The following is a 13,606-nucleotide window of genomic DNA, read 5'->3' as shown; positions in this document are numbered from 1 at the left end:
CTACACTTTACACTACACTGTACACTACTAACCCACCCATACACACCCCTTAATACAACTGTTACACTATTAACCCACCCCATACACCCCCTTAATACACTGTACACTACATACCCATCCCATACACCCCCCTTAATACACTGTACACTACTAACCACCCATACACCCCCTTAATACACTGTACACTACTAACCCATCCATACACCCCCTTAATACACTGTACACTACTAACCCATCCATACACCCCCTTAATACACTGTACACTACTAACCCACCATACACCCCCTTAATAAACTTACACTACTAACCCACCCATACACCCTTAATACACTGTACACTACTACCCACCATACACCCCCTTAATACACTGTACACTACTAACCCATCCATACACCCCCTAATACACTGTACACTACTAAACCCATCCATACACCCCCTTAATACACTGTACACTACTAACCCACCCATACACCCCCTTAATTACACTGTACACTACTAACCAACCCATACACCCCCTTAATACACTGTACACTACTAACCCATCCATAACACCCCCTTAATACACTGTACACTACTAACCCACCCAACACCCCCTTAATAAACTTACACTACAAACCCACCATACACCCCCTTAATACACGGTACACTACTAACCCACCCATACACCCCCTTAATACACGGTACACTACTAACCCACCCATACACCCCCTTGTAAATACCACTTGTATACATCCAAAACAACTATCACCTCCAGCGCCCAGCACATACAACACTTCCCTCCAGCCCTGCCAGACCAAATATCTTCCCTTCCAGACCACCCTGATGACAATAACCTTTCCTCTAACGGCTGAGCAGCGACAACACGCATCCTCCTCATAGTAGCACCCTGCAGCCACATAAAATGAACCCCTCTTAGCTACACTATAGACATTAAAATATGACAGATTAGAAGCGACTGCATCCATACACATAGACCCTCATGCCTATCCAATCTACACTGTACCTCACAGTAACCTTTATCACATCTTAAGTCTGTCCAACCCAATACAACCCCCCGAGGTCTTAATTCTAATCAACTGATCATGAACAACACTAAACATCACATACCCATACACACACCCACTTAACCGTACGACCCTCGACACCACTTACATAACCACTATCAACTCAATACACCCCCTACAACATCCATACACCCCCTTAATACACTGTACACTACTAACCCACTCATACACCCCCTTAATACACTGTACACTACTAACCCACCCATACGCATACTGAATCCTATCACTTCTACACCCCTTACTTGCACCCTGTAACATGCCATCCCCAACTATCCCACCTCACACCACAGTGTGCTTGTGCAACACAGAATTACTGAGCAATGTCTTATCTCTTTCCCTGTGTTGCCCCACCAACCGTACTGTACACCACTACTTCCAGAAGTAGCCAAGCACACAAGCAGCATGGAGTAAACCTGCTGGCTTTTCTGTGTCATTGTATTTCCCTCTGCTCCCGCTATGTGAGTGCTTATGAAGGTGACATTCCCCCCTGTGCTGCCTCTACCTCTGCTCTGGCTGTAATGGGGAAACCACTAGAGGGGAACACAGTCTAGCTGCAGCCAAGGAAGGAAAGAGAAGAGAGTAATTCTCCTTCACAACTCCACTCCTGCCTGCCTTTCTGGCTGGCCTGCTCCAGTCACACTTCGCTGGCACCTCCTAATAGCTCTCACTGCTTCCCTAGCTCAGGCTTGGCAGTCAGACTCCTCTTCTCATCAGGATGATAGTGATGCTGCTAGCACAAGCATAAGGCCTATAATATCACACGTGACTACTGCTGCTACTGCTGCTGCTGCCACGCCAACAGCTCTCAACCAGAAAAAAAAAAATATGGTAATATTTCTGAAGTGGGGCACATTTAGAATATCAAACAAATCAAGGCAGCTCTAATACTGGTTCCCACGCCTCGCTACCTCCCTCAGTTATATAGGCAGAAGAGAGGGAGTAAATGCATGTGTGTGTGTGTGCGTGTGTGTGTGTGTGTGTGTGTGTGTGTGTGTGCATGCTTGCGGGAGAAAGAGAGAGAGAGTAAGAAAGAAAGAAAGAAAGAAAGAGAGAAAGAGAGAGCGAGCGATAGAGAGAGAGAGAAATTAGAACGCTGCTCCAGAGAGATACAGAGACAAGGAGAAAGCTAATCAGGGTGCTTTCACTTCAATGCTGGCAGATCACTCCTTTATTGATCTTGTTTAAGGACAATACAATTACCGTACCTAGCATTATTGTTTTCAAGTGTGTACAAAAGTGTACTCTAGGCTGCAGTGAAAATGTCATTTGAATAACGGCACAAAAGACCTGTGATTTGAATGTTTCATTCCATTTGGATTAGTTAGCAGGCCAGTCTGGCAGTATTTTTACTTCTGATACTGAGATGCGCCGTCTGTTACAGATCATCATTCTCCCAAGTCGTCCTATAATAATGTGGCCACATATGCTCCCGGAAGGACCAGTCATTCAGGAAAGTTTAACATGCGCTGTGCCTCCTCTCCAATCCAAGTGGCTATTCTTCGCGCACCTAGAGCCTAACTATTCAATATAGCCTAAACATGTATCATTTAACTTGTGAAATGTATTACCTTTTATATACGGCACACAACTAGTCACAATGTTTTCATCTGATTGGGTTACTTCAACAGTCTCCTGTAGGCATGCGTTAGTCCAAAACATAATTCTAGCATCCTCAAAATGGCTTAACAGTTTTTGTTATTTAACTAGGCAAGACAGCTAAGAACGAATTCCTATTTACCATGACGAACTACCGGGGATCGGTGGGTTAACTGCGGGTTATTTTTACCTTTTTACCTTTACCTTTCGGTTACTGGCCCAACGCGCTAACCACTAGGCTGCAGCCTCCTATAATAGCCAGGATTCCATCCAAACGTTTTATGCCAGTAAAATGCATGTCAGATAAAAAATGTAAAGACAGGCCTGATGGAAAGAGATCATTTTTCGGTAAACTTTACAAATGGCGACAAAACAAAATACGCTAGACAAGGTGAGATCTTTTTGTGTCGGTAAAATGAATTATGTGAGAAATGTCGGTGGAAACGCTTTTATGCGCAAATATTTATATAATAACTATCATGGTAAAGTAAACTTGGGAGTCACGCGATGACATGTGTGGTCCTCCCACGACTTGTCGGGAAAGCATGCAGTTTATTGGTCTACAGGTTAAATATGTTATGAACTTCACAGGGTGGTGAAAGTGCAAGGTGATGAGCTTGATGCTCCTTTCCAACAAATATCTAGGGTATTTTTCTGGTGACGTGATCCTCTATGCTTGTCTGCCGTTTGACAATTAAAATAATCTCGCTATTTTGTCCATATTAATCTCATCATGTAAATGCGCTCTAGCCAACAGCGAGATTACGCAACAATCTTTATGACGCAACAATCTTTGGGTGAGAAAACCATAAGTAGAGTTGAAAGTGTGATGGAAACCCATTTAACTTGTATTTTTTCATTTGGTACATGGAAATATAATCGCTAAAGTTATTTTTATGTGCAGTACATATTTATCACGTACTTTTGCGTACACATATTATGCAGATGTTATCGTGGGTGTAGCGAAATGCTAATGTTTCGAGCTCTAAAATGCAGTAATACCTAACAGTACAAAACAATACACGGAAATCCACAAAATAAAAAAGAAAGGAATGAAGAAATATAGAAATATTAGAACAAGCAGTGTAAGAGTCCGGAATATATGTATATGATGGTGTGTATTGGGATTATGGAAAGTATATGAATAGGAAAGGTGTGTACAGCAGTATTATATGTAAACATTATGAAAGTGACTAGTGTTTAATGACTATGTACATAGGGCAGCAGTGTCTAAGGTGCAGGGTAGAGTACCGGATGGTAGCTGGCTAGTAACAGTGACTAAAATTCAGGGCAGAGGACTGCTAGTGATGACTATCTACCAGTCTGATGGCCTGGAGATAGAAGCTGTTTTTCAGTCTCTCGGTCCCAGCTTTGATGCACCTGTACTGTCACCGCCTTCTATATGGTAGCGGGGTGAACAGGCTGTGGCTTTGGTGGCTGAGGTCCTTGATTATCTTCTTGGCCTTCCTGTGACACAGTGTGCTGTAGATGTCCTGGAGGGCAGGCAGTGTGCCCCCGGTGATGTGTTGGGCTGACTGCACCACCCTCTTGAGAGCCCTGCGGTTGCTGACAGTGCAGTTGCCATACAGCCGACAGGATGCTCTCAATGGTATATCAGTAGGAGTGTGTGAGGGTCTTAGGGGCCAAGCCAAACGTCTTCAGCCTCCGGAGGTTGGACCATTTCAGGGTGTCAGTGATGTGCATGCCAAGGAACGTGAAGCTTTTCACCCTATCCACTGTGGCCCGTCGATGTGGTTGGGGGCGTGCTCTTGCTGCTGTTCCCTAAAGTCCACAATCATATCCTTCATTTTGTTTTATGTTGAATGAGAGGTTATTTTCCTGGCACCACTCCACCAGGGCCCTCACCTCATCCCTGTAGGCTGTCTAGTCGTTGTGTCGTCTGCAAACTTGATGATTGAGTTGGAGACTTGCATGGCCACGCGGTCATGGGTTAACAGGGAGTACAGGAGGGGGCTGAGCACGCACCCTTGTGGGGCACCCGTGTTGAGGATCAGAGTAGCGGAGGTGTTGTTGCCTACCTTCACCACCTGGGGTCAGCCCGTCAGGAAGTCCAGGACCCAGTTGCACAGGGCGGGGTTCAGACCCAGGGCCCCAAGCTTAGTGATGAACTTGGAGGGCACTATGGTGTTGAAGGCTGAGCTGTAGTTGATGAATATCATCCTTACATTGGTATTTCTCTTGTCCAGGTGGGATAGGGCAGTGCTTAGTGTGATGGTGATTGCATCATCCTTGGATCTGTTGGGGAAATATGCAAATTGTAGTGGGTCTAGGATGGCGGGTAAGGTGGAGCTGATATGATCCTTAACCAGCCTCTCAAAGCACTTCATGATGACAGAAGTGAGTGCTACGGGGCAATAGTCATTTAGAATAGTTACCTTCACTTTCTTGGGTACAGGAACAATAGTGGACATCTTGAAGTGGGGACAACAGACTGGGATAGGGAGAGATCGAATATATCCGTAAACAATCCCCGCCAGCTGGTCTGCACATGCTCTGAGGACGCAGCAAGGGATGCCGGCTGGGCAGGCAGGTTTGTGATGGTTAAAATGCTTAAATGACTTACTCATGTCGGCCACGCAGTGGGCCACGTCGGTGGCACTATGTTTCCCTCAAAGCGGGCGAAGAAGGTGTTTAGCAAGTCTGGGAGCAAGACGTCAGCGTCCGCGGTATTGATGTTAAAAATAGGGACCACAATGGAAACAAGTCCCCAACTATTGATCCCGGTCACCTTTAAAAATCTTTGTACTTTGTGTGTATATGTATTTTTTTTTAACTGACAAATAAAATCAATCAATCAATCCAAACTGCGCAGAGGTCATTTGGTGAATAGAAAGAGTTTCAAAACTCTTTCCATTCTGTTACAAAACACCAACAAGTGTAATAACATTGGGAGATTGTCAAGCCAAGTCTTCGATACTGGGTAAGACTACAAGGTAGAGAGAGATGTTAGTTGTTTTTGTCGAGATTGACATAGTCTATTTATTGTGGTGTTGAAAACACAAACCATGATATTAAAGTGCCCGAAGTCAGTATGCTTTGTTTATTGGTTGTGTGGTGCATTGGCACAGAAACCTATTGGTGGACAATTCGTTGCATATATTTTATATAATTATAAATATGGCATCAAAATCTTGAAAATCTGAAATCCCTCTAGCTGATCATTGTCTGCAGATGGCTCTGATCGTAGTTTAATGAAACAGGCAGGGAGAGTGAGCTCGTCTGTGGTGTTTGGCGAAGCCTCAACCTTCTGGCCCGTAGCCCTGCGTGGCATGAACTGTGCCACAAAAGCATGCTGAAGCGGAAAGGTCGATATCCACATTTATAAACATAGGGTCGCTACAGTATTTGTGGTTAAAAACATTATTTTGAATKAATTCTATGAGATGGGAGGGTGTGCAATTTATTTTACAGTACAAGGGGAGGGTCATGTGAACATATTTGTAATGTTGGGAAGAGGGGGGAGGGGAGGGTCGCATTTTTTAATGACACCTGGCAACATGAGCTCAGATTAGGAATGGCAAAGACAATAAACATAACTGTAATATTATTACCTTTTATTTAATCAGGGGAGCCCAATTGAGACCAGGGTCTCATTTTCAATGGTGCCCTGAGACCATAAAGTAAACGAACAACTACATTACATTAGAACATCACTAACATCACAGCCATCATGAACAAGTTATTAAATCAATCACTAAAAACAATTGCACACCTCGGTGCACTCATTTATCATCAGGATTTTAAACTGCCCTAGTGGCACCAGGGAATCCAAATGTAATGCATTTTGGAAGTGAAAACTAAAAGCAGATGTAGCTAATTCCGTGCAGACCCGAGGAATCTGAAGAGTTAACCAACCATGTGAGTGGGTTTGGTATCTCATTCTTTTATAGGTTAGCAACAAAGTTAGGTAAGTTGGAAGCTTGTGTAGTAGAGCTTTGGAAACAAAAAGGGAGTAATGAATTGATCTACAGGACTTTAATGAGGAACTGCCAACCTTTTGATATAAGTAATGCACACACAGATTAAAAAAAATAWAAATAATGTATGTATCTGTTGTTTTACTCTTTCCCTGTGAATTAGATACATATTCATATGACCTGTCTGACCTCATAACTGTTTGTTATCTCAGTAACACATCTGTTATGATGATGCAGGCATTAGTAATATGGGGATAAGAGACTGTTGTCATGCAAGGTGTCCTGAAACGGTTCCCCCTTCGTGACAAAGCCAGAGCAGAGCTATAGTAGAGAGCTGACTCAGAGCTTTGACAGACCTCAGAGTGACAGCTCAACGCTGCCGCTTAAATCCACTATGTACCCCCACTGCCGCTAGTCCAAACAATCCTGCCTCACTATGGCTCTGAATGATGCCCCAAGCCAGTCTGCCAGGGTTTGTCATAGCTCAGTATATGCTCTCCTGCCTGGTTTGGCCTCACCCTCGGGGGTCTGAGCTGTTTGTGTGTGTATATGTGTGAGTGTGTGTTTGTGTGTGTGTGTGACATATCCGCCTGTCTTCCCTCCTTACTCAGGGTTGTGTTTAAACCTCCCCTGTTCTCTGACAGCCACAAGGTTCTGTTCCGTCCTGCGGCATCACTACCACCATCACAACCAGCTAATTCCTGTGTCATCATCCGGAACGACCATGCATGTAAGGGATGCGGCCTGATGAGCAGCGCCTGTCTTCAGGATACACAGATCACATCACATTCTCTTTGCACCACTGGGCACTGACTGGGATATGATGCCATGCACCCACTTCCCTGCCCTGCCATGCCTATCAGCAGGCTCGGGGCCTGACTGACTCCATGGCTGGGGCTAGGGTTGGAGCATCACTGGGCCGGGGCTCCTGCTTGTTTACTGCATCAGAAGAGGGGTGTGAGTCAAGCTGCCTGGCTCATCTGCTGCTTTCTCATTGGCCTATCTGCCCTTTCATAGCAGAGAACCCACGCTGTGACCCCCAGCCCAACCCTCAACCCTCATCTTTGACTCTCTCCTCCCTAGGGCTGGGGAAGGACCAGTTCAGACAAGGCCATGTTGAGTGTTTGTGTGTATGTAGTGTGTGTGTGTGTGTGTGTGTGTGTGTGTGTGTGTGTGTGTGTGTGTGTGTGTGTGTGTGTGTGTGTGTGTGTGTGTGTCTCTGCTTTTTTTGTCGGCAGAACAACACAAACAGCTAGACTAGGATCCAGTGAACCATATCATCTCAATTGCTACTTGGTTTTCTGTGTCATTAGACATGTCAAAGACTTTGTGCAGTGGGACATCATGTGTAGAGAATAACTCATGTCTAGAGTAGGGTTCCTCAACTGGCGGGCCGCGGGTCATTTTATTTGGCCCGTTTACGCTCTGAATGGCAAATATTCACAATCCATGTCTCAATTGGCTCAAGGCTTAAAAATCCTTCTTTAACCTGTCTCCTCCCATTCATCTACACTGATTTAAGTGACATCAATAAGGGATTATAGCTTTCACCTGGTCAGTCTATGTCATGGTGTTCATAATGTTTAGTACACTCAGTATATATGTGATCGTATAATGTAAGAAAGGTTTGAAATTATTATGTTTTAGTCAAATATTGAATCTGTTTGCGATTCTTGCAGTCAATTTGCAGTCTTCAAATTCAAAGCCTTAAGCGAACATGCATATCAATGGCAGCATGATACATTGCTTAACATCAAAACATACTTCAAAGTTTCCCAGAGCTTACTAATTTGCACAGTACTTAGTTAAACTGAAGGTTTGTAGCTACGATAGAGGGTAGGGAATGGGACTCTGTCCAGCCTGTTCCTCTGTGGGCCTACATGTTAAACTTCAGAGGAGTAAAAGTGTTTCCTTTTCCCTCCGAGATCCTTAGTGCTAGACTACATACTCTATCCCTCCCGTATACAGTAATAAACACCTGCGTATATCCGCTGATGAACCATAGCTTCTTGTGTAAGACATGAGTCACTCTGGGGAGAATGTACTGTTTGAAAAGGCCTGCTGTATTATTCACAGCTGAATAATACACAGCTGAATAATACATAGATAATATAATATAATGCTGCTGTGCACTTCGCCTCCACCCCTCTATGTCCCTATGATCAGGGAGAGAGGCTGTTCTATCAACACACCACTAGGTGACACTGTCGCTCTACCTTACAGCTGATGTTTATATCCTGGTTGTTCTATGAGGGAGGGAGAGAGAGATTCTGGAATATCCAAGGCCTGAGGTCATTTGCCTTTGGCCTAAAGAGCAGGAACCTGGACTTCACCAAAGAAATCAGAAATACAGACATTGTCATGCTACAAGAAACACGGTATAGAGGAGATGAACCCACTGGTTGCCCTCTAGGTTACAGAGAGCTGGTAGTCCCATCCACCAAACTACCAGGTGTGAAACAGGGAAGGGACTCAGGGGGTATGCTAATTTGGTATAGAGCAGACCTAACACACTATTTAATTAATCAAAACAGGAACATTTTACATTTGGCTAGAAATTCAAAAGAAAATGATCTCAACAGAGAAAAATATCCTCCTGTGTGCAACCTATACCTCCCCCACTATAATACCCATACTTTAATGAAGACAGCTTCTCCATCCTGGAGAGGGAAATTAATAATTTCCAGGCCCAGGGACATGTACTAGTCTGTGGCGACCTAAATGCCAGAACTGGACAATAACCTGACACCCTCAGCACACAGAGGAACAAACACCCACCTGGAGGTGACAGCATTCCCTCCCCCATATGCCACCTAGACACAACTATGACAACATAACAAACAAAAACGGGTCAGCAGCTCTGTTGCACGCTGGGTATGTACACAGTCAATGGTAGGCTTTGAGGGGACTCCTACGGTAGGTACACCTATAGCTCATCTCTTGGCAGTAGTACTGTAGACTACTTTATCACTGACCTCAAACCAGAGTCTCTCAGAGCATTTATAGATTACAGCAAAATCACAGTCTACTTGAACAGAGGAATACTCAATAATGAGGCATCAAAGCCAATGGAACTTAATAATATTAAGAAATGCTATAGATGGAATGAAACTAGTGTGAAATCCTAACAAAAAACTATTTGGCAACAACAAATTCAATCCCTTTCAGACAACTTCCTGGACACATTTTTCACTGTAATAGTGAAGGTGCAAACTTGGCAGTAGAAAACCTAAACAGTATATTTGACCTCTCGGCTTCCCTATCAAATCAAAACATTTCGAACAGCAAACTGAAGAAAATGAACAACAATGACGAATGGTTTTACGAAGAATGCAAAAACCTAAGAAAGAAATTGAGAAACCTATCCAATGAACAAATGTCAAATTGGCTTTTTACCAAATTACCGTACGACAGACCACATATTCCCCCTGCACACCCTAATCTAGCCATAACAAAGGCAACGTCTTCTCATGCTTTGTTGATTTCAAAAAAGTCTTTGACTCAATTTGGTATGGTCTGCTATACCAATTGATGGACAGTGGTGTTGAGGGAAAAACATACAACATTATAAAATCCATGTACACAAACAACAAGTGTGCGGTAAAAATTGGCAAAAAAACTATACATACCTCGGCCTAAATATCAGAGCCATAGGTAACACAAAGCTGAGAACGATCTGAGAGACAAGGCAAGAAGGGCCTTCTATGCCATCAAAAGGAACATAAAATTCGACATACCAATTAGGATCTGGCTAAAAATACTTGAATCAGTTATAGAACCCATTGCCCTTTATGGTTGTGATGTCTGGGGTCCGCTCACCAACCAAGAATTCACAAAATGGGACAAACGCCAAATTGAGACTGCATGCAGAATTCAGCAAAAATATCCTTTGTGTACAACGTAAAACACCAAATAATGCATGCAGAACAGAATTAGGCCGATACCCGCTAATTATAAAAATCCAGAAAAGAGCCGTTAAAATCTACAACCACCTAAAAGGAAGCGATTCCCAAACCTTCCATAACGAAGCCATCACCTACAGAGAAATTAAGCTGGAGAAGAGCCCCCTAAGCAAGCTGGTCCTGGGGCTCTGTTCACAAACACAAACAGACCCCACAGAGCCCCAGGACAGCAACACAATTAGACCCAACCAAATCATGAGAAGACAAAAAGATAATTACTTGACACATTGGAAAGAATTAACAAAAAAACTGAGCAAACTAGAATGCTATTTGGCCCTAAACAGAGAGTACACTGTGGCAGAATACCTGACCACTGTGACTGACCCAAACTTAAGGAAAGCTTTGACTATGTACAGACTCAGTGAGTATAGCCTTGCTATTGAGAAAGGCTGCCGTAGGCAGACCCTGTTCTCAAGAGAAGACAGGCTTTGTGCACACTGCCCACAAAATGAGGTGGAAACCTAGTGGCCCTTCCTAACCTCCTGCCCAATATATGACCATATTAGAGACACATATTTCCCTCAGATTACACAGACCCACAAAGAATTCGAAATCAATTCCAATTTTGATAAACTCCCACATCCGTTGTGTGAAATACCACAKTGTGTCATCACAGCAGCAGAATTTGTGACCTGTTGCCACAAGAAAAGGGCAATGAGTGAAGAACAAACACCATTGTAAATACAATGGCTGAGGCTGTGTTGTTGCTCTGTGAATGTGTCTCAATTGGCCATTGGACCTGGTCAAAAGTAGTGCACTATATAGGGAAAAGGGTGCAATTTGGAACGCTGACTGCATGTGGCCTCATATAGCCTCATGTAGCCCATCAGCTAGAAGGCATCTCACCCTTCTCGGCCCTCATTGTCCCAACAACTCCCAAAAGTTAATGACTTCATGCATTACTGCAAATGGCTGGAATTGAAATGATGCCCCACACCTAATGAATACAGTAGTTCACAGCAACGCTGTCAGCTGTCCATTTCCTGTACTGTCCTGTACTGATATATCCTGTCATGTACTGTCCTGTGCTGGATGGGATGCTCAAGTGACTCCTAAACTGATTGCCAGAGGAGCAGTGAAGGAGAAAACGATAGTGGAGCGTATGCTCTCATGATCAAGGCCAGCGTGTGTGTGTGTGTGTGTGTGTGTGTTAGGGCCTTGCCTGGCTGGCTGGTCTGTATTCACAGAGCATCTGTCCCTCACTGTGCATCTGAAAGCTGCTGACACACTACTCTCTACCTGGTCCCATCACCAATAATCAGCCATGTGAACATCACTCACCATCACCGCCCTGCCCCTGCCAACATACACGCACGTACACACCCGCACACACACGCACACACACATACATACAGCCTGGAGTCTGGCTATTAACAACTCTCTCAATGATTTTCAGAAGCCCCTAAAAGATTATTATCATCAGACAAACCCTGACATTTTACCAAACACTCTCATACACTGTCTCAAACACTGTTTTAAATGTTTTGTCCTGCCCATTAACCCTCTGAATGGCACACACACAATCCATGTCTCAACTGTCTCACCTCCTTCTTTAACTCATCTCCTCCCCTTCATCTACACTGATTGAAGTGGATTTAACAAATAACATCAATAAGGGATCATAGCTTCCACCTGGATTCACCTGGTCAGTCTATGACATGGAAAGAGAATATGTTCCTAATGTTTTGTACACTCAGTGTATATACAGTTGAAGTCGGAAGTTTACATACACTTAGGTTGGAGTCATTAAAACTCGTTTTTCAACCACTCCACAAATTTCTTGTTAACAAACTACAGTTTTGGCAAGTCGGTTAGGACATCTACTTTGTGCATGACAAGTAATTTTCCAACAATTGTTTACAGACAGATTATTTCACTTATAATTCACTGTATCACAATTCCAGTGGGTCAGAAGTTTACATACACTAAGTTGACTGTGCCTTTAAACAACTTGGAAAATTCCAGAAAATGATGTCATGGTTTTAGAGGCTTCTGATAGGCTAATTGACATACGTTTAGTCAATTGGAGGTGTACCTGTGGATATATTTCAAGGCCTACCTTCAAACTCAGTCCCTCTTTGCTTGACATCATAGGAAAATCAAAAGAAATCAGCCAAGGCCTCAGAATGTTTTTTAGACCTCCCCAAGTCTGGGTCATCCTTGGGAGCAATTTCCAAACGTCTGAAGGTGCCACGTTCATCTGTACGAACAATAGTACGCAAGTATAAACACCATAGGACCACGCAGCCGTCATATACCACTCAGGAAGGAGACGCGTTCTGTCTCCTAGAGATGAACGTACTTTGGTGCGAAAAGTGCAAATAAATCCCAGAACAACAGCAAAGGACCTTGTGAAGATGCTGGAGGAAACAGGTACAAAAGTATCTATATCCACAGTAAAACGAGTCCTATATCGACCTAACCTGAAAGGCCGCTCAGCAAGGAAGAAGCCAATGCTCCAAAACCGCCATAAAAAAGTGTTTTTTGGAGAAATGTCCTCTGGTCTGATGAAACAAAAATAGAACTGTTTGGCCATAATGACCATTGTTATGTTTGGAGGAAAAAGGGGGAGGCTTGCAAGCCGAAGTATACTATCCCAACCGTGAAGCACGGGGGTGGCAGCATCATGTTGTGAGGGTGCTTTGCTGCAGGAGGGACTGGTCCACTTCACAAAATACATGGCATCATGAGGTAGGACAATATTGTGGATATATTGAAGCAACATCTCAAGACATCAGTCAGGGAGTTAAAGCTTGGTCGCAAATGAGTCTTCCAAATGAACAATGACTCCAAGCAAACTTCCAAAGTTGTGGCAAAATGGCTTAAGGACAACAAAGTCAAGGTATTGGAGTGGCCATCACAAAGCCCTGACCTCAATCCTATAGAAAATGTGTAGGCAGAACTGAAAAAGCGTGTGTGAGCAAGGAGGCATACAAACCTGACACAGTTACACCAGCTCTGTTAGGAGGAATGGGCCAAAATGCACCCAACTTATTGTGGGAAGCTTGTGGAAGGCTACCAGAAATGTTTGACCCAAGTTAAACAA

At 43.8% G+C, this 13,606-nt stretch overlaps 1 protein-coding gene across 1 annotated transcript in view; it reads right to left on the bottom strand.

The window, feature by feature from the left end:
• Positions 1-13,606, bottom strand: part of LOC111966621 (calmodulin-binding transcription activator 1-like) — a 166,438-nt gene that overhangs the window by 48,819 nt on the left and 104,013 nt on the right. The gene's annotated exons all lie outside the window — the stretch shown is intronic.

Source organism: Salvelinus sp. IW2-2015, linkage group LG7, assembly GCF_002910315.2.
Source record: "Salvelinus sp. IW2-2015 linkage group LG7, ASM291031v2, whole genome shotgun sequence".
In the NCBI taxonomy this organism is placed as follows: Eukaryota; Metazoa; Chordata; class Actinopteri; order Salmoniformes; family Salmonidae; genus Salvelinus; species Salvelinus sp. IW2-2015.
The sequence above is the reverse complement of the archived record's forward strand: the minus strand, read 5'-3'. Positions and strand labels throughout refer to the sequence as shown.